General features: G+C 35.1%; 1 long non-coding RNA gene across 2 annotated transcripts in view; it reads left to right on the top strand.

Moving 5' to 3' along the window:
- Window positions 1-23,993, top strand: part of LOC119818384 — a 136,070-nt gene that overhangs the window by 42,260 nt on the left and 69,817 nt on the right. For both annotated transcript variants that reach the window (XR_005286102.1, XR_005286103.1), the window contains exon 2: window positions 15,893-16,005. This is a non-coding gene — a long non-coding RNA (uncharacterized LOC119818384). The remainder of the gene's footprint in view (window positions 1-15,892; window positions 16,006-23,993) is intronic.

Below are 23,993 nucleotides of genomic sequence, written 5' to 3'. Positions count from 1 at the left end.
GAAAGATAAGCCTACACTGACTTTGTAGGATGCACCTATGCTTCTTTTCCTTTATGAGCCTTCTCTAGCCTATAATTTCCTTTAATAATAACAACTCAGAGGCAGTGTCATGAGTATTTGGAATCTTCATTCAACAACAGGAACAACAGCAATAAAAAAAAAAGAAAAACTCAAAGAAAGAAAATGATAGAGAGGACACAGTGTAGAAAATAATGGTTTGCTATTAGTGAGAAAATACATATTGCTTCAAGGTGGAATGTGTTGAAGTTAATGACTACTCACAGAGTAAACCCTAGTAGATTGAGGAATGTAGGAGTGTTGGGGCAGCTGACCAATCCCTGCTTTCAGGGGCGTGGCTGCTCCAGGGGAGAAAGGTACCTTAAAAAAAAAAACCCGGGTCTCCTTGCAGGCCCGGGTTTTTTTTTTTTAAGTGGAGCATAAATTATCTACGATAAAAAGATATTTTAAAAACATGTTAAAATAGTGATGATAATTTTTCTTGAAAGCTAAAATGACTAAAGGGGAAGTAAACTATAATATTCTTTTCTGACATACTCCAGCTGGATTACTCATGCAAATACATTGATATTTATATACAGCAGCTTTTTTGTCTGTATGAGTACATGTTTAGTCATTTGGATTTTTTACACATATATATAAATGTAGAAGTGGTTGGCAAGAACTCTCTGTATCTTGAGGCAGGTACTTTGAATATCATTAGAAGTTTTCTCTTAATCCTTCTGATAAACAATGAAATATGAACTTTTCTCATTCCTTTCTTTCTGAGTTGTGTATTATTTCATGGTCATTTACTAATAGGCCTTGAGACCTTGATTTGGTGTTATGGTGTTATAGACGATTCACTGTACGCTGAGGATTATCCCGCTGAGAGTTCCAGACTGCTCAAAAGTGATTTATTTCTGACTGATCATTAGGATTACCCATTTCACTGACATCGTTTGTTCAGATCATACTGTCTTTAAAATGCATTGCTTTTCAATACTTTTAAATGAATAAAGCCCTTATTGTTCTTGTCCTGAAGATATTTTATATTTCATGCTTTGGGACTCTTTTTTTAGTTGAAACCTATGAAACTTAACATATTAAGAATTTTGTAATTATTAAAGTTGTGGTCAGTCACTTCTAAGATAACTGCTTGTGTGGGAAAAAAAAATACTCCACCTCTTTGAACAGTGGGCTTTTCAAATTATCATTACCTGACAGTGTACCTAATGCTAAGAAGAGAATAGTTTCTTTCTCATGGCTTTCAAAACGGAAGAGGAGAAACAGAACAAACAGAAGCAGAAGCAACTGCTGCTGCATGAATGATGAAGTGTTTTCACTTTCTGAAGAAACACACACCTGTGTTCCTTCATTTAACCATTCTACAGTTTACCTCAATCTACAATCTACAGTTTACCTGTCTGAAGATAATGTATTTGAAAGGATGAGCAGAGTCCTTGTCCATAGCATCAATATTATGAGTATTTGCTGTAATTTGCTATCTGTTTCGTGTTTTAAGAAATTAAAACAACAATATCTTTTTGTAAAGTAACTATGTTCTCCAAAGCCACAGAGAAACCCTGTCTCGAAAAACCAAAAAAAAAAAAAACAAAAAACAAAAAACAAAAAAAACTATGTGAACAGAGACCTGAAAACTGCATTGTGAAAATCAGTCATTTGTAGCAAATCTTCCATTTCTAGCAGTGTCATAGCTGGGATTCCAATTTTCAGTTCAAAACAGATTTCTATTTCCTATTAATTAGTTATTTTTAATATACAGTAGACTGAACTGTACTTGCTTATTTCATAGGCAAAACTCAGCAATGATGTTTTTTCTCTATCCAAAAAAGTACTTCTTATATATGTGATGAAAGATAAATAAAAATAAAATTTCTATTTAGTCTGCATTCTTTTGTCTTAGAAATATTTTCCCCTAAGAATGCAATCTATATGCCAACCAAATATTTTTACAAGGTAAGGTGAATAATTTTCTAGCATGAATATCGCTTGCATTCTTTAGAGGAATGTGCATTAGTTGTATGAAAACTGAGTACAGGCTTGCCCTGATTACAGACTCGGTGCTTTCCACAGCAGCTTCTACATGTGATCGTATTGGGCTTAAAGTTCTATAATTCTAAATTTTCATGAAAAATAACAGTTACTTCTCTTCTAGACTAGATCATTGAGATTTTGTTATTTCCTTCTTTGTTAATTGTTGGTAAAATTCTTTTCTATATAAGATGGCAAAAGAGACCTGGCTCCCTGGGGTTGTGTTCGGCCCTCTGCATGCATGCCATATGGGAGTGTAAACACACTCCTACTTTCAAATAAATAAAGGTATAACAAATAAAAATAAATAAAACAAAGAAAGATACTTTGTCCAAGCTCATTAAACTATCAGGGAGCAAAGTTAGGCTATATACAGGGTATAGTCTCATTCTAGAGCCTGTAGCCTTAAATGCTTTGCTATAAAAATCCATACTGCCAGCATGGAAAGCTATTATTTTTAAAATAACAGGTAAAACATTTCACATTTAACACGGTTCTTTTTATAAAATTTTAGGCTCCAGTTATTTTTGGCTTATAAAATACAGTATAGGACTGGTTATGTGGCTCCTTTGGTAGGTTGCTTGTCTAGCTTGTATGTAGTACCACATAAGGTCAGGTTTGGTAACATGCCTATAATTCTAGCACTATGGAAGTAGAGGTAGGAGGAATAGAAGTTCAGGGTCTTTTTCAACTACATGTTGAGTTCCAGTCCGTCCTGTATGAAAAGTGACTGTACATAGAAAAGAGAGAGAGACAGAGAGAAAATTGATTTGTAGATGACATTATTTTCTTAAAGGAATACTGTGTGAACTGGAAATAGTAAACTTCAAAAGAAACATCAGGTAATGATTTGGAAATAATGCCTGTCTCTTCCTTCCACATCGTGTAGAGTTTTGTAAGTGTCTTTTGAGAATAAAGACTTCCTTTACAGAGAGCTCCCAGCAAAGATGTACTTTGGGACTTCTCTTAAAATAGAGGTCTCCAGGGGAGGACAGAAAGGCATAAGAAAGATTATCAGCTCTTAATTAATAACTACACATGCACTAATAGAGATGTCTTACCACTTTGTGAAGAGATGCCTGCAGCAAAAACTCAAACAAATAGCAGCTCAGAGCAAAAGGAAATAACAAAGGACTAAACTTAATGTAGATGAGAAATGAGTTTGTAAGTCGGGCTGTGGCCAAGATGAAGGAGACTCATAAGCCACACTAGGAATATTGTAACTAAAGGATTCTACTTGGGGTGTGTGCGCGCATGTTTGTACTCGTGCGTGTATATCTGTCTAATAAATTTGATTTACTGCTGAGCAGTGCTGGCAAATGGTTTTAATCCCAGCACTCAGGAGGCAGATGCAGGTTGCTCTCTGTTAATTCAAGGCTAGTCTGGTCTACAGAGTGAGTTCCATAACAGAGAGAAACGCTGTCTCAGAAAACCAAAACCAAAGCAAAACAATTTTATTTTTTTGTTTACTGTTTGAAAGCAGAATGGTTGTCTAGAAATTTGACCATACTACAACGTTTTCTTTATGTCTAAAGCACTGGACTAAGAGAAATGGGAATAAACTTCCTGGAAGGACTAAGGTATCAAGCATTTGGAACTTTCCCCAACCCTTGGTGTGTGTGACAGACTCAAACTTTGCTACAATACAATTACTACAAACAAAAAATTCCTTTATGTAATAAATCCGTAATTTTTTACATTTTTTAATCAGATTATAACATTAGTTGTGTGTGCATTTCCTAAGTGGTTGTTTATATGAATCTCCAAAATGTTTCATATGTTATATTTAGAATCTTGAGTCGTTCTTAAAAATCAATGCCCACATAAATATATTAATGATTAAAATAGTTTGCAAGAAATGCAGACAATAGTAGTTAGTCAACTTATTCAACTATAATAGCACCTGCTGTAGTATGTCTTAATTGTTCCTAAAAGGCCGAAATGTTAAAAGAATAGCTCTGAACTTTGCAGACATGGGATGTGGTGGAATCTTCAATAGGTGGATGTAGTTGTTGTTCTGTGTTTTTGCTGGCATGCCCTTGATATGGACTGCAGGATTCTTAGACTTTTTGTAGTTTTGGTCAATAGATGAGTGGTTTTGCAACAAGCTGCTGCTCCCATCCATTCAGAATCATTAGAGGCAACCAGTCATGAATTAAAACCTCTCAAATGATGGGGCCAAATAGACTTGTAATACATGTATTCCGCTGCTATATTGTAGCCATAGCACAACACATCTGCCTAGTTGTTTTTCAGTTCACCTAAAAATGTAATACTTAAATATAAACATTAACTTCATTCTACTGTGTTTGTTTCAAAAGCATCATATAGAATGAATATTTATTCGTTGCCCTAGATCATCAATAACAATGCGGTTGAAAACTCAACACCTTTTTTTTTATTTTTTAGGAAATGATAAAGATGCCCTAGTTTTTCCTGGGTTGTACTGCAACCAGGTATAAGTTTCAAATAGGTTCCATGTTAGCCTACATTGCTATAATAATTGGAAGTTTATCAGTCAGGATAGGCTATGTTAAAGCAAACACAAAACCTCAGTGGTTAAAAACAACAAAAGTATATGGAGCACCCACTATTTCAAATGTTGCTGACCCTCATGCTGGAGAACATAGGGGAAAAATGGTCTCAGATCTGCAAAATAACATTCCAGTTCAGACATCACACATCCAAATTCAAGTAGGCCGAGAAGTTAGTTATTAATTGTATCTAGCGGAAATATCCTATTGATCAACATATAAGTTAGAATAGCTGTTAACATTTCTATTTATCATGGCTAATATATCTTCTCATTTATTTATTTACTACTTTAATGAATACTTAACTATTTTTGGCTCACCATAGTAGAAAGTGAATGATTCTAGAGTCTCATAGTGTGGTCTGAACAAAAGAAGTAATTCTGTAGTAAAGGTCACAAACTCTTGCTGAGAGGCTCTATCTGGCCTGTAGTGTTTATTATTTTATTTTATCTTTGAAGATAAAAATGCCTGTTATACTTTTTAAAGGACCCAGGAAAATGAAGAATATTCAGCAGACTTTAATCAACATGCATAGCCAAGAAAGAAACATACTAAGTCTTAACAAAAAACATTTGTCCAAAACCTGCTTTATGGTATGTGTACTTAAATTGGAAGGCCTTCTAACAAATTCCTATTTAATTAACTGTTGAATAAAATACCAAGAACTATCTAATAAGCTTTTATATCATTTAATAGTGTACCTTTTCTTTGTATGATACAGAATTTTTAAGGGATTATGACACTATTGGTACTAGCCATTAGAGATGTAAAGCAGGTATTTGACTTGATGCCTGGATAGTGGTAAGATACCTATGATATCTGTATAGAAAGGCTAAGGTAGGTTTTGTTTTAGTACAGGAAATAAAACCAACTAAGGATAACTGCTTTTTCAGAAAATTCTGCTTTTTCAGAATATTAAGGCTTAAATCCATTTGTCTTAGAAATTTAAATAAAGATTATGAGATAAGGACCCTCTAAAGATGTTATTGCATTGTCTTCTCTTGGGACCTGTCGATAAGAATGGTTTGTTTCCCCAGGGAGACATGCAGAAAACTAAGAGAACGATAATAGTATAATGGCTATTGACTGGGATGCCAAAGAAAGACCTGTACCATCCTTTGCCTCTACATCTCTTTAGCATAAATCAGTTTATAAATGGAAAAAAAGGGATGTGGCTGCCCTGGGAGGTGGCAGGCCCTACCAGGCACTGCCCAGATGGTAGTGTCTCTATAGACTCTGTAGAACTTTGGGATGTCTAGTACATCAGCATGCTTAGAAACAACAGAGACAGTCAGAGTGACTGATCCGACCCCGAGAAGCAAGACCTGTTAGAGTGTCATAATGAAGAGGAAGGATACTGATTACTGTGGTTTGAATAAGAATGGCCCCGAAGACTCATATATTTGAATATTTGGTCCTAAGTGAAACTGTTTTGGAAGAATTGGAAGAATTTAGAAGAATTGGAGCTTTGTTACTGGGTGAGGGTTGTAGGGTTTCAAAATTCTCAAGCCACTCCCAGTGCCTTTCTCTTTCTGTCTGTCTGTCTCTGTCTCTCTCTCTCTCTCTCTTTCCTCCCTCAGCCTCCTACATGTAGATCAAGATGTAAGCCCTCAGCTGTTCCTGCTGTCATGCCTTTTCTCTGCCATCATGGACTCTAGCTCTATTAAACCGTATGCAAAATTAAACACTTCCTTTAAAAATGAAATCTGAAAAAGGTAATGGGGGACAGACATAAAAGTGGGTTTTATATACTGTAATATGGACTGAGCTACTGTATGAAAAAAATATATATATAAAATACATAACATATATTACACATTAAGTTCTCTCTATATATATGTATATATATAGATATATGTGTGTGTTTTTTTTCAAGACATGGTTTCTATGTGTAGCTCTGGATGTCTTGGAACTTGCTCTGTATACCAGGATGGCCTTGAACTCATAGAAATCCACCTGCCTCAAATGCTGGCATTAAGGCTATGTACCACCACTCAGATTGGAAAATTATAATTTTAAACAGTAAAATATTGTAGTTCAAAATGTGTAGTGTTCTAAGAGGCTAATATGAAATCTTGACTCATATAAAGTAGTTATTTTCCAACCAAAAATCACTGCAATACCAAGTCCAGAGAAAAAGAAGATACATTAAGATTGAGAGAAGTAATTATAAAATAAATCAGGATTGGTCTAAAGCAGTTTTGAAGAAAAGGACTTCAAAATGTTACTTTTGTTGCATGAAGATACATTAAGCCACAAAAAAGAAAAGTAATTTTTCCCCATTTTTCGTGTGTGTGTGTGTGTGTGTGTGTGTGTGTGTGTGTGTGCTGTGCATGTACATATATGTTGCATCATATGAGTTTGTACATGTGCATATTCATGTGACAGCCTAAGGTTGATGTTGGTAATGATCTTTGACTGTTCTTTCAGTTTATTCTATAATGCAAGGTCTCTCAGTCGAACACAGAGTATGTCTATATCCAGATAATCTTGCTGGCCAGTTTGCTGAGGCGTCCTGACTCCGCCTTCAGAGGCTGGAATTAGATAAATACTGTCCTCTTCAAAAACATTCTTTTCTGAACTCTATTTGAGACTTTCTGTTTCATTAGTTGATAAATGCTTATTGAAAAAATATTTAAGTTACTTTTCCTATATTTATTCATCTGCAAATCTAAAGCAGGAATTTAATAATTTGAATTTTTAAGTTAATTTATTTTAAAAATATCTGGCAAATGTTTAGAAAATTCTTATCATTAAATCTCAATTCAAACACTGTCCGTGCTTAAAATAGATTTTCTTACTACCTTTCTGGAAGTTTTTAGATGATCTGGGGGAGATACATTCTACTATTCTGATCTTTATGGGTCTCTACTATAAATAAAATAATGAAGTAATAAAAATGATTTAAAATGAAACTCAAGTCTAATACTTCAGAATTATTATGAAATATGACCACTAAATATACAGAAATTTTAAACATATATTTAAATTGTTAGATAAGAATGTGTTGAAATGCTGGGTAAGGTTATGTTGAAATGGTAAGGAAGTTGCCTTTTTCTTCAGATTTTTGCATAGTGTACTTTAATGGCAAAAGTTATTGTGGATTTTTTTTTCAAATGCATTATTAGAAAGGTAAGGTTAAACGCATAGAAGTATTGAGTACTTCTAAGTGTTTGAAAGGCACTTACTAAATACTAGTATACAATATGCTCAAAAGTCTGTACTTTCTATAGTATTTATTTCAGCATAAACAACAGCCCAAACACAAAATGTCAAGGTGCTAGGCAATTTTAAAAGTTAATATCAAATATAAAATAGGCTAAATAAATGGTACATTTTTATTGTCTTCTAACTTTCATTCTCTCAAATAACATGTCAAAAAATCTCTACAAGTATTGAGTTTATGTCTGCCATTTTAAATTGTTGTTTCCCTAGCATTTAGGAATAGTTCTAGAACAAAAGGGAGCTTGATCAGTTTTTGTTCAGTCGGGAATGAAAAAAACCAGATGACAGAGATGTAATTACATCCAAGTTTATATACACAGGATATTTTCAGCGTAAATCTCTTGTGTCCCTCACCATCTTTTCTAGTTTAGAACATAAAATACAGTTTAATAATTAAGGTGCCTTAAACCACCAGACAGAGGAAATAACAAACAACATAGAGCTGGTAAAGATGAGCTTTGACAAAGAATTAGTGTGCCCTTTATTCAGATGAACAGCATACTGACTTTAGTGAGGAGTGTGACTATGTTGAGGTGTAAAGGAAATAGGCATATCCTTTCGATCCCAGGCTGTTTTACACAGATGTAACCTTGACAACACAGACTCTCCCGCACTTGTGTGGATGACTTCTTATAGTATTGTGGCTTTTGATTTTCGTTTATGCCGCAGTGCATCTACTGAACTGTAACACATACATACTTGTGTTCGAGAATTCCATCTGTCTTAGGATACAAACCACTACAGGACACTGGCAACTTTAACCATATTCATAGTATATGAATCTGATAGGTTAATAATTTCATCTCAGCCAGACCATATAGACTCATTTCTTTTTACCATTTCACTGTGATGCTGTATAAATCCTTCTAAATTTTCTGAGTCATTATACTTGTATTTATTATGCAGTGTTATTTTACGCGCTTTTTCTTTGCTAAACTATTTTATACCCTTTTGTGTGTAAGGAAATATTCTCCACTTCTGCATAAAACCAGAGGAATTCTTAAAAGATCCTTTATTGGAGCTAGAATTGCTCTCTAGCTCTAGACCTCTGATTGAAGCTGCTCCCTCCACATAATTCTGAGCTATTGAAAAGATTTGTGTTTTACAATTCTTATTCATTCATTCATTCAGTGTCTTCTGCACTACATAACAACCTCCCTCTTGAATTTTCATCAAGTCTCTTCCTTCCATTTGTTCTGCTAGGTCTCCCCAACTTTTATCATTTCCCAAGAACTGCTGGCATCTCATTCTTGATTACTTATTATACTCATATTTGCAATTATTATTCTCCTCCTTTTTTTCTTCCAAGTCTATCTCCTTTGCTCTCTGCCCCACCAATTTCTTCACTTACTGGTTGATTAATTTATTGTCATTCAATAATTACTTATTCACTACCTCATATGCCTGAATATAGTATGCTTCATGATTAAAAAGAGGGACTGTCCTTATATTTTCCTATATTTTAAGACTAAAAATATCAGTAATAAACATGTACAACTTAAACTTCTCTTATTTTTGTATATAATCTTGTAGAAAAGATAAGAATGTATATTTGCTAATCCAAATGATCTTTTTGCTGATAACTTTTGCAAAATTTAAAATTAATAGGTTTTTAATAAAAATTAATATATTGCTTTATAAACGTCTTACTAATAATTATGCTAGCTTTTGTTAGGTATGTGAGTTTGTAAACATGATTTTTTAAAATCTTCACATAATGCTCATGTGAAAGCAAAGGTGCAAAGTTGTGTGTTTAAAGTCACTCATTCACCGTGACAAGAATAGGGATTTATTTGATGTTTTATTTTAAATTTTACTTTTGTTTAGTTCTGTGTTTACATCATTCTGTAAATGCATCATATTTATATTTCAAATCTCCTTTTCTCTTTCTCCAACTCTGCCATGCCCCTCTGAAGTTCATGACTTCCACTTCTATAAATGTTATTAAAATCGCTCTCTCCTTTTCTCTCCTGAGCCCATCTAGTCTAATGTTTCTCTATGTAGGTGTGTTTATGATTGACAATGTGGGATTGGTTAACCTATCTACCAGGAGGATTGTTCCTGGAGGAGACTGATGCACTTTCTCTTGGGAGCTGTTGATTGCTTATATAAGTTCTTCATCGGTTAGCTAACAATTTTGAAGTTTCCCCTATTATTTTGGCATATCATATGGAAGTCTTTTTTTTAGAAATTCCATTGGTGCAGCTTTGCTATCTTGAGAGAAGACACTATCTAGCACCAGGAATCCTAGTCTCATGGCTCTTTAAGTCTTTCCACCCTCTCCTTTGTGATAATTTCTAAGCTTTAGATGCAGAGTTTTATTGTAGATGTAGCAAGTGGAGATAGTGACCCCTAGGGCACTAATTCTCTGAATTGTGACCAGTAGTGGTTCAATTCTAGCAGCTTTTGTGTGCTGCAAAAAAATGCAGATTCTTTGTTGAGGGGTGAGAGTTGCATTATCTGCTGCATTATCTGTGATTTAAAAATAACTGTTTAGAATGCAGTTAAGAATTATACTGGTTTAGAAAAATGGGAATAGTAGGTTCTCCTCTGGGTAGAGTCTGTGATTGCTCCACTAATTAGTACTTGGATGGGTTTAAAGTTTAAGGCTTTAGTTCCCGCCTATTGAGTATGCCTTAAGTCCAGTTACACAGCTGTTTGTTACCTCTGTAACTAGTGTCAATATTCACCATCGGGGCTGTCTTGCCTGGTTGGTCATTGTAGTTTATAGACTTTTACTTTTCTGTCTAGATAGCTTATATCACATCATACTATGCAATGGCAGCTAATCCTCTGGGAAGAGACTTCTGGATCAATTCCAGTTTGATTTCTTTAAGACCTGAGTCCAAATTTAGTGTCTTTAGTATTAGGATCTTACCTCCAAGTTCAGAGAGGTAACGGGCAATGCCAGTTGCCTAAGTTACAGTGTGTATCTCCTGATCCCACCTCCCAACCTATCACAGTGACAATGCCAATAGAGGACTCCTATCACTGCAACCAGGGTTTACTCCAGTTGCTCAAATATCGATGGTTCTTGTGGGGAAAACTATCAACCCATGTGGGATAATTCTGTTTAAACTACACATACACATACACACACAGACACCACCACCACCACCATCACCATCACCACCACCACCACCCATGCGTCCACCACATGTATTTTAAAGTAAGCTTATACAAATAGATTTTCTGTGTCTTTTTCAAATATCTACTGTGTTATGATTGTCTTTCCTTTCTCTCCTTAATTCTCTCTCCCCAGTTAGAGGCTCTCCTCAATTTTGTCCTTGTCCTCCTTCATAGCATCCATGTTCTAATACCCTCTTGAGCTTTTTCTCTCATTCTACTTAACTAGCTTCTGAGGATATAGATATTCATCTCTAGGGATTCTCTTCTAGAATTCACAAAGAAGAGAACGAATAGTGTTTCTCTTTTTGGGTCTAGGTCAACTTTTATGGTGTGTATTCTCATAATTCATGAGGATGGGAAGTCTTTCTCTAGTGTCTTACATAATACTGATCTTCAATATTTGAATTTTTCCTTGTAGAAATCTTTTATTTCCTTGATTATATTTTTTTCCTAGATTGATTTTTCTTTTGAATTGTGAAAGGAAAAATTTCCATGATCTCTTTCTCAGCATGTTTGTTTTTGGTGTATTATGTATCCTCTAACTTTCCTAAATCTGTTGGGTATTTATAGCAGTTTTCTGATAAAACCTTTGCGATCTCTTATGAGTGATATAGCATTTGCAATAGGGGTTAGTTTGACTTCCAGTTTTCCTATTTGTGTCCCTTTAATTTCCTTTTTCTTGTCTTGTTGCACTAGCTAGTACTTCTAACATTTTATTGAAAAAGGCTAGGTATAGTAGTCATCTCTGTTTTGTGATTTTAATAGGATTGTTTCAAGTCTTACATTTAGTATGATGCTGGCTATGACTTTGTAGTATATAGCCTTTATTCTGTTCCCTCCAGTCCAAGTCTTTCTAGATTTTTATCAGGACAACATATTGGATTTTGTCAAAGTCCTTTTCTGGATCTATTGAAATGATTGTGTGATTTTATCTTTTAAGTCCATTTATATGGTTCATCATATTTATTCACTTAAATATGTTGAACCATCCCCATATTATCAGGATAAAACAAACTTGATTGTGGTAGATAATCTTTTTTATATAAGCTTGTATTTAATCTGCAATATTTTATTGAAGATTTTTGTTCCATGTTGTCAGAGACAATGACTTATAGTTTTCTTTGTCATTGTGATTTTTCCTGGTTTTGGCATTGGAATAATATTGGCCTTGTAAAGTAAGTTTGGGAGGGCTTTTTCTTTTTTGTTTTTGGTAAAAAAAAAAAAAAATAAGTAATGGTTGTAGTTCTTTGAAATTCTCACAGAATTCTACTGTGAATTTGTCTGGACTTGTGTTTTTTGTTGTTGGAAGTCTTCTAATTCTTTCAATTTCTGTATTTGTTATAGGTTTCTTTAAGATACTGATCTCTTGTTGATTTTGAAGAATCTGGAAATCCATCTATTTTCGTTAATCAGCTTAATAGAATATATGTTTTTAAATATTACCAAATACTTTTTCATCTGTTTTTCTTCTTTATTTGTCCACTATAAAGTTCCCCTGTTCATCTTTAATTTCATCAAGTTTGATTGACTGTTCTGGGTCAGGCTCAGCAATGGAGCGCATGGATGTGGTTCCTATCTGGGTCTGGACCATGAGCGCTCATGGATTCAGCTCCTCTCTGTTGCAGGAATAGTTTGAATGGGCAGCTTAGAGTCAGAGTCTTAAGTCAGACTAGGAAACTTATTTTCTTAAAAAAAAAAAAAAACAAAAAAACTATAGACAGAATCATCTTCACAAAATTACAGTTTTTTATTTGATCTATAACAGACATGACTTTTATATTATTGAGAACATATGACTATGAAATAGAAAATTTTTATGTAACGGACTGATTTTATTTCATAGTCTTTATTATTTAATTTTTATTGAGTGTATGCTTGGTATGTGTGGGAATACGTGTGCCACACCCTGGGTGTAGATATCAGGGGACAACATTCTGTTGTTGGTTCATTCTACCTCAGGAAATGCCTTTAGCAGGTGCACCATTGCTCTGCCTTTTCCTGATTGTGGATCATTAAACATGTCTTCTTAGCAGATGAGCCATCTTACTTCCATTTGCCTGATTTGGGGATTAGTAAACATGACTTCTTTGCTATTTTTTTTTTTTGTAAATTAAGGTGAGAATATATATCTGTAGTTTCTGCCAAAGACCATTACACATTTTTTAATGTTACAGTATTTACTTAAGCATCCCAGTCAAGATCCTATTTTATACTTCTTCTGTGTTGTTTATGCAATGTATTTTAAATACTATACATTATTTTATATCAATCATACTTCACATGGCAAGCTTTCCCACTGTAGATAAAGATTACATAGTAAGATTGAAAACCTAGTGTTGAAATACTTTATAAAATTTTACCTGTTTAAAACTGAAGATAATATCATGTTGTAGAACATATTTTTTTTGTATTTAGTGTTTAATCATTGCACTTGAGACCAAGATCTTGTGTTAGCATTAATGTTAGATAGAACACTTCACTTTTTCTCTGCTTCTGTTCTCTTGTATACATGACACCAACCTCTTGTGAAATGTCAAACTTGGAGACTCAGGCATTTGTTGGGATTATACACTTCTGCCACAGTAAAATTAAAAATGTTCTAAAACCAAGTATTTATAAATACTATAGCATCATGGGAGTAATAAGGGAAACAGTTATGATACAGCTAAAAGTAGCTACCCTAATATACAATCTTATATAAAATATACTTTTCATAATACTTTCATGTTTATTGATTTCTAACATTATTTTAAAATACATTTTAACATTTTTATTTGTATCTTATCATGAAAATGTGTGTTTTTTAACATCTTTTCACATTTCATAGGTTTAGTTCTTTTTATGGCTAAATAATTATCTAAAATATATGAATATTGGATACTTTTAACAGTCAAATTTGGGACAGGAGAGGTAGTTCATTCATGAAGAGCACTTGTTCTTACAGAGGACTTGGGTTCAATTTCTAGTACTAACTTGTTGGCTTATAATAATATGTAACTATAGGTCCAGTGTCTTCTAATCCCTGCTGGCACCAGCCATGCATATGGTCAGTCAAATCACTCATACACATAAATAAGCAAAAAAAATTGAAATTAAAAGTTACCTAAACAAGCCGGGTGGTGGTGACGCACGCCTTTAATCCCAGCACTCGGGAGGCAGAGGCAGGCGGATCTCTGTGAGTTCGAGACCAGCATGGTCTACAAGAGCTAGTTCCAGGACAGGCTCCAAAGCTACAGAGAAACCCTGTCTCGAAAAACCAAAAAAAAAAAAAAAAAAAAAAAAGTTACCTAAACTTCTGTTATTTTTTTAACCTGTCATAACTGCAAAAAAAATGTCACTTTGTTATTTTTAGGAAACAGTTACTATTTTAAAACATGGTATCTTCTTGCTATTTATAAAATAATTTTACCATTTTCTTTTACTGTCAGGTCTATGGAAATTTTGACTGTGTTTATATGGAAACCATTTTGAACTATCTCCCCTTTCTCATCCTGACCCTCAAACATAAGCATATCTGCACAGCCTTTACTTGGCTGTTAAGGCTTTTGCCAGTTGAGGAAAGTAAGCATTTCAGTAAGCTGAGAAAAGGGCTAACATGTCACAGCAGATTTGGCTGTTTTTATCTTTCTGCGTAGTCTAACAGACTATGGTTTTGACATCCTCCCGTCTCAGGCTCCCACATGTGCAGACTTCTGTGCCCATCTAGACAGGCTGTTGTTTCTGTCTCTCCTAGTTGAAGTATTATTTTCTTTTCAATCTTCTTCAGAGCCTATGTGTTTTCCCATTTAATGACATCAGTACTTCTGGTATTTGTGATTTCTGGACCTGCATTTTCCTTCATCAGGGAATGGCTTAGGCTGTTTGTCTGTAATATTAATGTTGATGTTGCCTGCTTTATTCATTTTAGTGGCTAAGCTCTGTTAGGATGAAACTATCTTATTCTTACCTGCTAATTTTATATGATCTATCTAAGTTGTTACATTTTGATTGAATTCTACACATAAAATTAACAGTATTTGATAAGCTACGGTTTTTCTGCTTTCTTTGCTTTTTGGTCAGAAATACATAGCTGAAAACAGGACACCTTGGAGCCTTTCAACTTATTCTTGTAGTTGCTAGAGAAGAGAAGGTTCGATGTTATATTTGAAAGGTTTAATCTATGAATCCTATAAGTTAAGCAGATTATCTTGAGTATAGTTTCTTTTTTATATATTGACGTGAAGTCCATAATAATGATGATTCTTAAATTTTTATCATGTGATTGTTTTAAGCAGTTAGCTATGTGTACATACAGACAGGTTTATCTGAAGAATGTCATAGTAATCCTAATAATCTGAAAATTATTAAACTGTTAAACTGTACTACTGGTCATTTAACATGGGCCATTTACATGCAGAAAATTTCTCTAGAAAACCTAGATTTTTTTTTCTGTTTTTCTTTGGTTATTGAGCTCATCAGTGTATCTGGAAGAGCAAACATGGTGTCCCATACCAATCATCGTGTACACCAGAAAGATCCCAAGTTTGAGATACATGTAGAAATTATGTATCAAAAACAAACCAACCTGTAATTCTCCCAAAATAAGAAAGAAGCGAAGTATCTATATTAGTATAAATAATATTAATGATATTAACTAATCACAAATTAAATTAATTTTTGATACTGTATATTCTTGAGGTTGTTTAATATGCACAAGCAAAACATCCATCCTATTTCTTTTCATTTGCTACAGAAACTGAGTTTCTGAGTGTCTACTATAATTGGCAGATCCAAGCCTCTGGATTTTTGAAACTAAATTTCTTAGATTATGCCTGCTACTTCTGGCACTATCATTCAACCAGTTAGAAATGTATTCCACTATTCTATAGGAAGCCTTTTCCTTTAGATAGGCTATCAAAGATTAATTCTAATACTTATTTTTTTTAATATGGCACATTGTCTCACTTCTACAGGATAGAAACCTACAAACTTTTTACCTTGGATGAAAGACTTGATTTGAAAATCTGTGTTAACAATCCTAACTGGCCTGTCAGTATTTGCTACACCAAGTTCATTACAACTTTATGTAAGTAATTCCCTCTTATAATACTTTTCTATTTAGTCCTTGGATGAATGGGTTCTGTCAGTCAGGTCAAAATTTTTTAGTGTTAATTCCTCAAGAAGTCTTCATGAAGACTTCCAGGAACTCATTCTTATATGTATCCACAACATATTTTCTAACTACCTTTAGTGACGTGACCGTATTTCCAAACAGTATGCATTGATATTTTGAAATCCTAATGATTTTCCTGTTAGACATGTTAACATAAGCTATGATGAGAGTACTGTGAAAAGATAAATTTATAAATATGTAAGCATTTTATAAAGAACAAGGATGGTAACTCGGTATGAAAGTACTAACAAGCCACAAACCAGGCACTAACAGTGTTGCAGTCAGTTGGCATCAGGTGTTACTCACCAGAGTGACCTGAACAAGGTTCTGAAGATCCTGAGCTAGCAATGTGGTTCAGATTGCAAAAGGTCAGATTCCAAAGACAGAGCTTTCCCCACTGTCCCAGCTGCCTCATAATCCCAGAATGTTAAAGGTCAGCTGAATCATCATAAAGTATTGGAATCTAGCGAAACATAAATCATCACTGAATAAACTTTTGGTAATTGCTGATCATTGAGTACCTTTTAAAGGGTAGCAGGATATGCTTAATCATTTGAGCAGGATAAAGAATGTTTGGGTCAGGCGGTGGTGGCTTAGACTTTTAATCCCAGTTCTCAGGAGGCTGAGGCAGGCAGATCTCCTAGTTCCAGGCCAACCTGGTCCACAAAGCTGACTCCAGGACAGGCTTTAAAGCTACACAGAGAAATCCTGTCTTGATAAACAAACAAAAATGTTGTTTGTCATAAAAGTGTGCATTTTCAAGTTCCTAAAAGAATATAGAGAATATTGAGATACCATTTCTATAAGTACTCCAATTTTTCCTTATCAAAAACTATTTTCTTGTTATTCTGCGCTAGATTTTGAATGATATACAAAACAAAAATCTAGTTTTCTGGGAGATGATGTATAGCTACCACTTCATAGTTTATATTACTGGTTAACATGTGTAATTCCAATCTACCTATATTTAGATCAGAGAGTTCTGCTCTCTCAAGGTTTTTGTAAATAGGTGTGGCTAGTATCCAGTCCTTGTATTTCAGAAATAGAGAAGTAGATTTTTTTTTACCCCAAACAAAAGTCAGGATCCAACTGAGTTCATACTCCCTTAGGGAGGTAACAATTGATTTCACCCAGGGAGTGGTTTGACTACCGAATATTTTGGTGTAGGGTGTGAGCTTTACTTGTTTTATTCTAGCAATAGAATGTTTAATTAAGAATGTAGCCCACAACCTTCAATTGGTCTGTTCACTTCCTTTGTATCATGTTAATGATTTTTTTTTTAATCTTACTCCTACCTTTTGGGGTCAGGGGTGTTTATTGTAAGCAAATGAAAATAAAATGCAGGCGATTTCAATACTCACTGGAACTCCCTACCAGTACTATCCTATATGTTCTGTTTTTTTTTTTTATTTTCACTCATTTCTTCGTGACTTTTGCTACTCTTCCAATCCCTGTACCCCTACACTAATAAGTGGTATTTTTGTTGAAATTGATCTCTGATGCACATATATGCACATTACCTCTTTTTAAATTATGTCTGTAAGTTAGTTTTGGTAGGTGTTCTTCTTACTGTCATTAGCAGATTTGGAAAAAGAACTTTTTGTGAAGAAGTTGTGTCAGACTTCCAGGGTTTGAATGTTAAATGTACTTGAGATTCGTTGGATTATAAAAATGTCTGAAACTATTTTATATGTGAATAGGGAAAAAATTGAGATTCCCTTTTTTTAAAAGAGAATAGAAAAGAAAAAAATCTAATGAAAATACTGTTACGAGTTTAAAAAGCACTATTATCAATTTTTAATTACCCATGGTCAGATCAATTAGCCTGGTGTAATCAGTTTAACATTTATACTTCTTCCATTTTCATTAATAGGCTTTTGAAACTTTAAAAGTAAATTACTGAAGAACTGATAAGGGAAAGGAAATGACATGGAAAAAAGCTTCAGATTTCAATTTTCTTTCCCTTTTTTTGGTTTTAATGAAGTCACTTTAATTAGCACTACAAGCTTTGGATGCCACAATTCATAACATTTAAAAATGGACATTATATAACCTTTGATGGAAATGTTAATTACTTAGATTTAAAAGTACTTATGATAAACATGTATTGGAATGCCATGTTTAACCGTATAAATACGTACAATTATTGTGGATGAATCAAAAATTATGTTTTAAAGAATTGAAATTTTTAATGACCCCGATTTAGTCATTGTATACTGTCTGTCTCTATTACAATATAATAATATACTCTATAAATGTTCATAATTTATATAATAAATCAGCATTTCTTCTGTTTCTAACAAAGTGAAAGAAAAAATAGTAAAAGTCCATTTTTAGCTCTTCTTCCTTTAAAGAAAATTCCCTGAGACTGGAAAATAAGGGGAGTTTTAATTATAGCCCATTTGTTTGCTTATTCTTTGGGTTGTTTTAGTTTTCTCTTTGTTTGTCTTTTATTTTTGAGGTTATATTTACATCATTTCCTTTTCTTCCCTCTAAATCTTCCCTATACCTCTTGTTTGTTTCCAAAATTCATGGCCTCCTTTTTTTCATTAGTTGTTGTTATACAATATATGTATATTTCTATATACATATGTAGTCCTAAATAGAACCTGCTTGGTCTGTATGATGTTACTTATATGAATGTTTGAAGAGCTGACCAGTTGATGTGCTCCTACCTGTGAAAACTATTTCTTCTGTTCTCCGCACTCTGTAGTTGCTGTAGTTCTTTGTGTAGGCTTGAGGCCTCATAGTCTTCCCCTGTCCACTCTGGCATGTCTATTGTTACCCTTGTTCAGCTTGTGTTTAGGGAGTCATGCTCCTGACTCTTGATGGACATGATTTCTGATATTACCAAGAAACACAATGACACAACATACTCCCTGATCCTCTCTATCTTAAGTCTTTTCAACTGCTCTTCAGCAATGTTCCTTGAATCTTAAGTATAGGAGTTGTTTTTTAGATATATCCTTTGGTCCTGGGATCCACAACTTTACATTTTGATTGGTTGTGGTTTTCTGTGTAGGCAGGGTTTTTTGTCCCACCAACCCATTCCCAAATAGCCACACAGAGAGTTATTATTAATTATAAATGCTTCACCCATCGCTTAGGCTTGTTACTAAGTAGCTCTTACAAGTTAAATTAACCCATTTTTCTTATCTACACCTGGCCACATGGCAGGAAATTTTATCAGTGTGGCATGATCATCTTTTATCTGCATTTCCTGGCGACTCCACCCTCATCTCCCCACACTCTCATTTTGTCTCAAAGTCCTGCATAACCTTTTCCTGCCTAACTATTGGCCAGTAAGCTTGTTATTAACCAATAAGAATAACATATATTCACAGTATACAAAAAGATTGTTCCATAGCATTTCAGCATTGGTCTCTGTTGCAAAGAGAAGTTTCTCTGATGAGGAGTGAAGCTGTATTTACCTGTTCTTATAAGGACAGACATTTTTAATGTACTTAGGGATTATGCTGGTTTAGTAAAGTGGAGGTTATATGATCTCCTCCAAGAAGCTTACATGGCATCTTCTGGTACCATGAAGGTACCATGGAAGATGGTCCTCAGAGAGGAGACACTCAGTTTCAGCCAAGGGGCCTTTGAAATTCATGCTGTCTTAGGGTCTCATCTTTCACCCCTGGTGGGCGACCTAGAGTCATAACAATAGTCTGTGATTTATGGTGAGTCTTTCATTGATCTAGAATAAAAAGGGGCTTCTCATGTATGGTGTTGAGGTTTTTATTAGGTTGTCTTTGGCTCTTGGAGGGAGCATTGTCAGATCATATGAGAAAATTTCATGTAAACTATATATAAATTTACAGGTATTATAGGTTCCGCCCTTGGGTAAATAGTTAATGACATGAATTCTTAGGACTTTTTCAAAGACCCTTACTGTTATTATATCCTCTCTGTCCTTTATTTCCCTCCCACCTAAATTATTAGAGCCCCTGCTCCACTTTTCCCATTATGCTCATCAGATCACTTGTACAGAGATATTCCTGCTTTTATTGCTCCTCCACTTCCTGCCCTGACAATTGTCCATTTGTACTTTCCTGGTTTTTATACTTACTCCACAATATGTACTCACATCTGAAGATTTGTAGCTAGGAGATTCAGCTGAAGGAGAACATGTCTTTCTGGGTGCATTTACATCACTCAATATGATCTTTTCTAGTTCCTCCCATATATCTATTAATGTTCCTGATCCATTCATTGGTTGAAGGTCATTTAGATTATTTTCATTTCCTAACCATTGTGAGTAGAGCCCCAGGGAAAATGACTAAGCAAATGTCTGTGGAATAAGGTGCCAAGCAATGCTATAGCTGAGCATTAGGGTAGATTTATTTTCAGCTTTTTGGGAATTCTTGGCATTGATTCGCACAGTGAATCAATGTTTACATCTCACACCAGTTTACAATCTCACCAACAGTGACTGTGGCTTTCCTTTGCCCTAACTCTCCAGCACTTGTTGCTTGGTTGGTTGATTACCTGCCATTCTAAATGGGTCAAGATGAAATTTCAATATTGCTTTGATTTGCATTTTTCTAAGTACTAGAGACAATAAACTGTTTTGTTTTTTTTAAAGAGGTATTTCTTAGCAGTTTTCTGTTCAGGTCATCACCCTAGTTTGAATCGGTCGTGTGTGTGTGTGTGTGTGTGTGTGTGTGTGTGTATGTATATGTGTGTGTGTGTATGTATGTGTATATATATATATATGTCCAATATATATAGGGGATCTTTATATATTCTGGACCTTAATCCTCTATCAGATGTATGGCTGGTAAAGGTTCTCTCCCATTCTGTGGTCTTTATTTTTACTTGAGTAATTGTTTCTTTAGTTGTGCAAAAGCTTTTTACTTTTATGATGTTCTATGTGTCAAATGTTAATCTTAATTTTTGAGCAAATGGAGACCTGCTGAGAAAATTGTAGACCTATATCATGTTGGGTGCTGCCTGTATTTTATTTTAGAAATGTCAGTGTTTCAGGTTTCACCTTTTGAGATTTGATCCATTTGGAGTTAGTTTTTGTGCAAGGTGATAGATGTGAGTCCAGTTTTATATTTCTGCTGGTGGGCATCCGGTTCACCTGCTCCATTTGCTGAAGATGCCTTCTTTTCTCCAGTATTTGGTTTTTGCATCTTTGTCAAATAGTAAAGTATGAAGACTTCTGTTTTGTTCCATGACTCTACGTGCTTGTTTTTGTGCCAACACTGTATTTGGCTCTGTAATATATCTTAATATCTGAAATGGCAGTCTCTCCAGCATTGTTTTGTTGGTGGTGGTCAGTAATATTTTGGTGTATTTAACTTTTTTTTTCCAATTCCATATAAATTTTAGGATTACTTTACTATTTCTGTGAGGAATTTGATGAGAACTTTGATTAAGATTGCATTATATCTGTAAATATCTTTTAGAAAAATTATTATTTCATAATATTAATTACCCAAATCAGTGAATATGGGTTATCTTTCCATTTTCTACTGTCTTTCTCTCTCTTTTTCTTCAGAGGTCTAATGTTTTCCTTGTAGAGATCTATATATTTTTTGTTTAGTTTTTTTCCTCGATATTTTATTAACTTAAAGAAATATCTATTGATATTACTGACAGTTGGAGAATCAGTAATTTCTGAGCAAATCAAGAATAAAAAATTAGTTTAAATTGTTTGTGTAGTATGTTAGCATTGCTTACTTGATTCTGGTATTTGGATAAGAGGGACACTATAAGAGTGGTCCAGAGACGTTGAAGTTTAAAAGATGAAAAGGATTTTTGAAGCAATTACCTATTAGATGACAGCAGGGAGGACAAGGAGATAGTAGCCTGAAAAACTAACAAAAGAAAACAACAACAACAACAAAAAAGTTTTGTACTGCATGACAGACTTTTTTAAGACCAATCGAAGTAGTTACAGTCATTAGTGAGAGAGCTCCCTAACTCATTGTTCTTCTCATTCTTCAATTGAACGTAATTCATCTGAATAGATAAGTTCTCATCAGCCGATAACCCTTGAAAAGGAGAAAATGATTTACACTCTAAGTATTTGTTATAATGAAACCAGTATTTAATATTATTCAGTATTAAAGACTGAAAGTAAAATCTTAGTTGGAGAAAGTAATACTGGAGTATTTGGTCAGATGTTCCTGTTTTGTCCCAAAAGAAATTATTAGCAGTGTTATGGAGGAAACCTGTACCAGTTCATTTGTGAGCCCATACAGTCTTGAAACAGAATAGGCATATGATTTTATGAATATGGGTTACTTACCATAACTTGTTTATATAAATCATGAGACTTGTGTCCTCTGTGAGTCATGAAGGCCTAAAGACTAAGGAAATGGGAAAACAACTGTGTCTGTTTTTATGACTAGCAATTCATCAGCTCTGATGGGCTGGTGTACTTTAGGTGATCTGAGCTAGGGAAATCTTGATGAAGTGGGCGGTAATGTCAGTGCAGCACTGTTTGTCGAGTCTTACTCTTTTTCAGTACTCACTAGCCCAGTGTTCAGCTTTATCTCCAGTCTGTGTATCTTGCAGCAGAGGAGAGAAAATAAATTTGTTCACACAACTAACCATTTGTGTAACTTACATCCACTAATCACTGTTTAGTACTGGCTATACCAAGCTTAGTTTCATTGCCTGAAGGAGTTTTTCAACTTAATAGGCCAGACAAATATTTAAAAAATAAAATTTGACAGTAAATTTAATAAAACATACTAGAACCATCCACTCCCTTCCTTATAATGAATGTGACATTTGTTTTTTTGTTTTTTTTTTTATTTTTTTTTCCTCATGGTTTATTTTTTTTATATTTAAAAATTTCCATCTCCTTCCCTCCTCCTCCCCCCTCCCTCCCCTCCTTCTCCCCCTTCCCTCCCCTCCTTCTCCCCCTTCCCTCCCCTTCCCTCCACCCATACCTCCCCTCCCTCCCTCTCAAGGCCAAGGAGCCATCAGGGTTCCCCACTCTATGCTAAGACCAAGGTCCTCCCAACTCCCCCCAGGTCCAGGAAGGTGATCGACCAAGCTGAGAAGGCTCCCACAGAGCCCGTCCATGAAGAACAATCAGAGCCCAGAGCCATTGTCCTTTGCTTCTCAGTCAGCCCCCGCTGTTGGCCACACTCAGAGAGACGGGTTTGGTCGCATGATCCATCAGTCCCATTCCAACTGGAGTTGGTGATCTCCCATTAGTTCTGTCCCACCGTTTCCATGCGTGAACGCACCCCTCTCGTTCCTGACTTTTTCCCTCATGTTCTCGCTCCTTCTGCTCCTCATCGGGACCTTGGGAGCTCAGTCCAGTGCTCCAATGTGGGGCTCAGTCACCTTCCCCATCTGTCGCCAGCTGGAGGTTCCCTCACGGTCCTGACTTTCTTTCTCATGTTCTCTCTCCTTCTGCTCCTCATCAGGACCTTGGGAGCTCAGTCCGGTGCTCCAATGTGGGGCTCTGTCATTTTCTTCATCTATCGTCAGGTGGAGGTTCTATGGTGATATGCAAGAAATTCATCAGTATGGCTATAGGAACTGGCCTTTTCAGGCTCCCTCTCCTCAGCTGCCCAAGGAACTAACTGGGGGCGTCTCCCTGGAAACCTGGGAACCCCTCTAGGGTCAAGTCTCTTGACAACCCTCAGGTAGCTCCTTAAATTAAGATATATGCTTCCCTGCTCTCATATCCACCCTTCCTATATCCCAAGCACCCCATTCCTCCGAGCTCCCCCCGCTCTCCCCTTCACACTTTTCTCTCCCCATCTTCCCTTGGCCCAGTCTTGCCCAACCCTCAAGTTCCCAATTTTGCCTGGCGATCGTGTCTACTTCCAATATCCAGGAAGATTACTATATCTTTTTTTGGGAGTTCACCTTCTTATTATCTTCTCAAGGATCCCAAATTTATAGGCTCGATGTCCTTTAATTAT

Source organism: Arvicola amphibius, chromosome 7, assembly GCF_903992535.2.
Source record: "Arvicola amphibius chromosome 7, mArvAmp1.2, whole genome shotgun sequence".
Lineage (NCBI taxonomy): Eukaryota > Metazoa > Chordata > Mammalia > Rodentia > Cricetidae > Arvicola > Arvicola amphibius.
The sequence above is the reverse complement of the archived record's forward strand: the minus strand, read 5'-3'. Positions and strand labels throughout refer to the sequence as shown.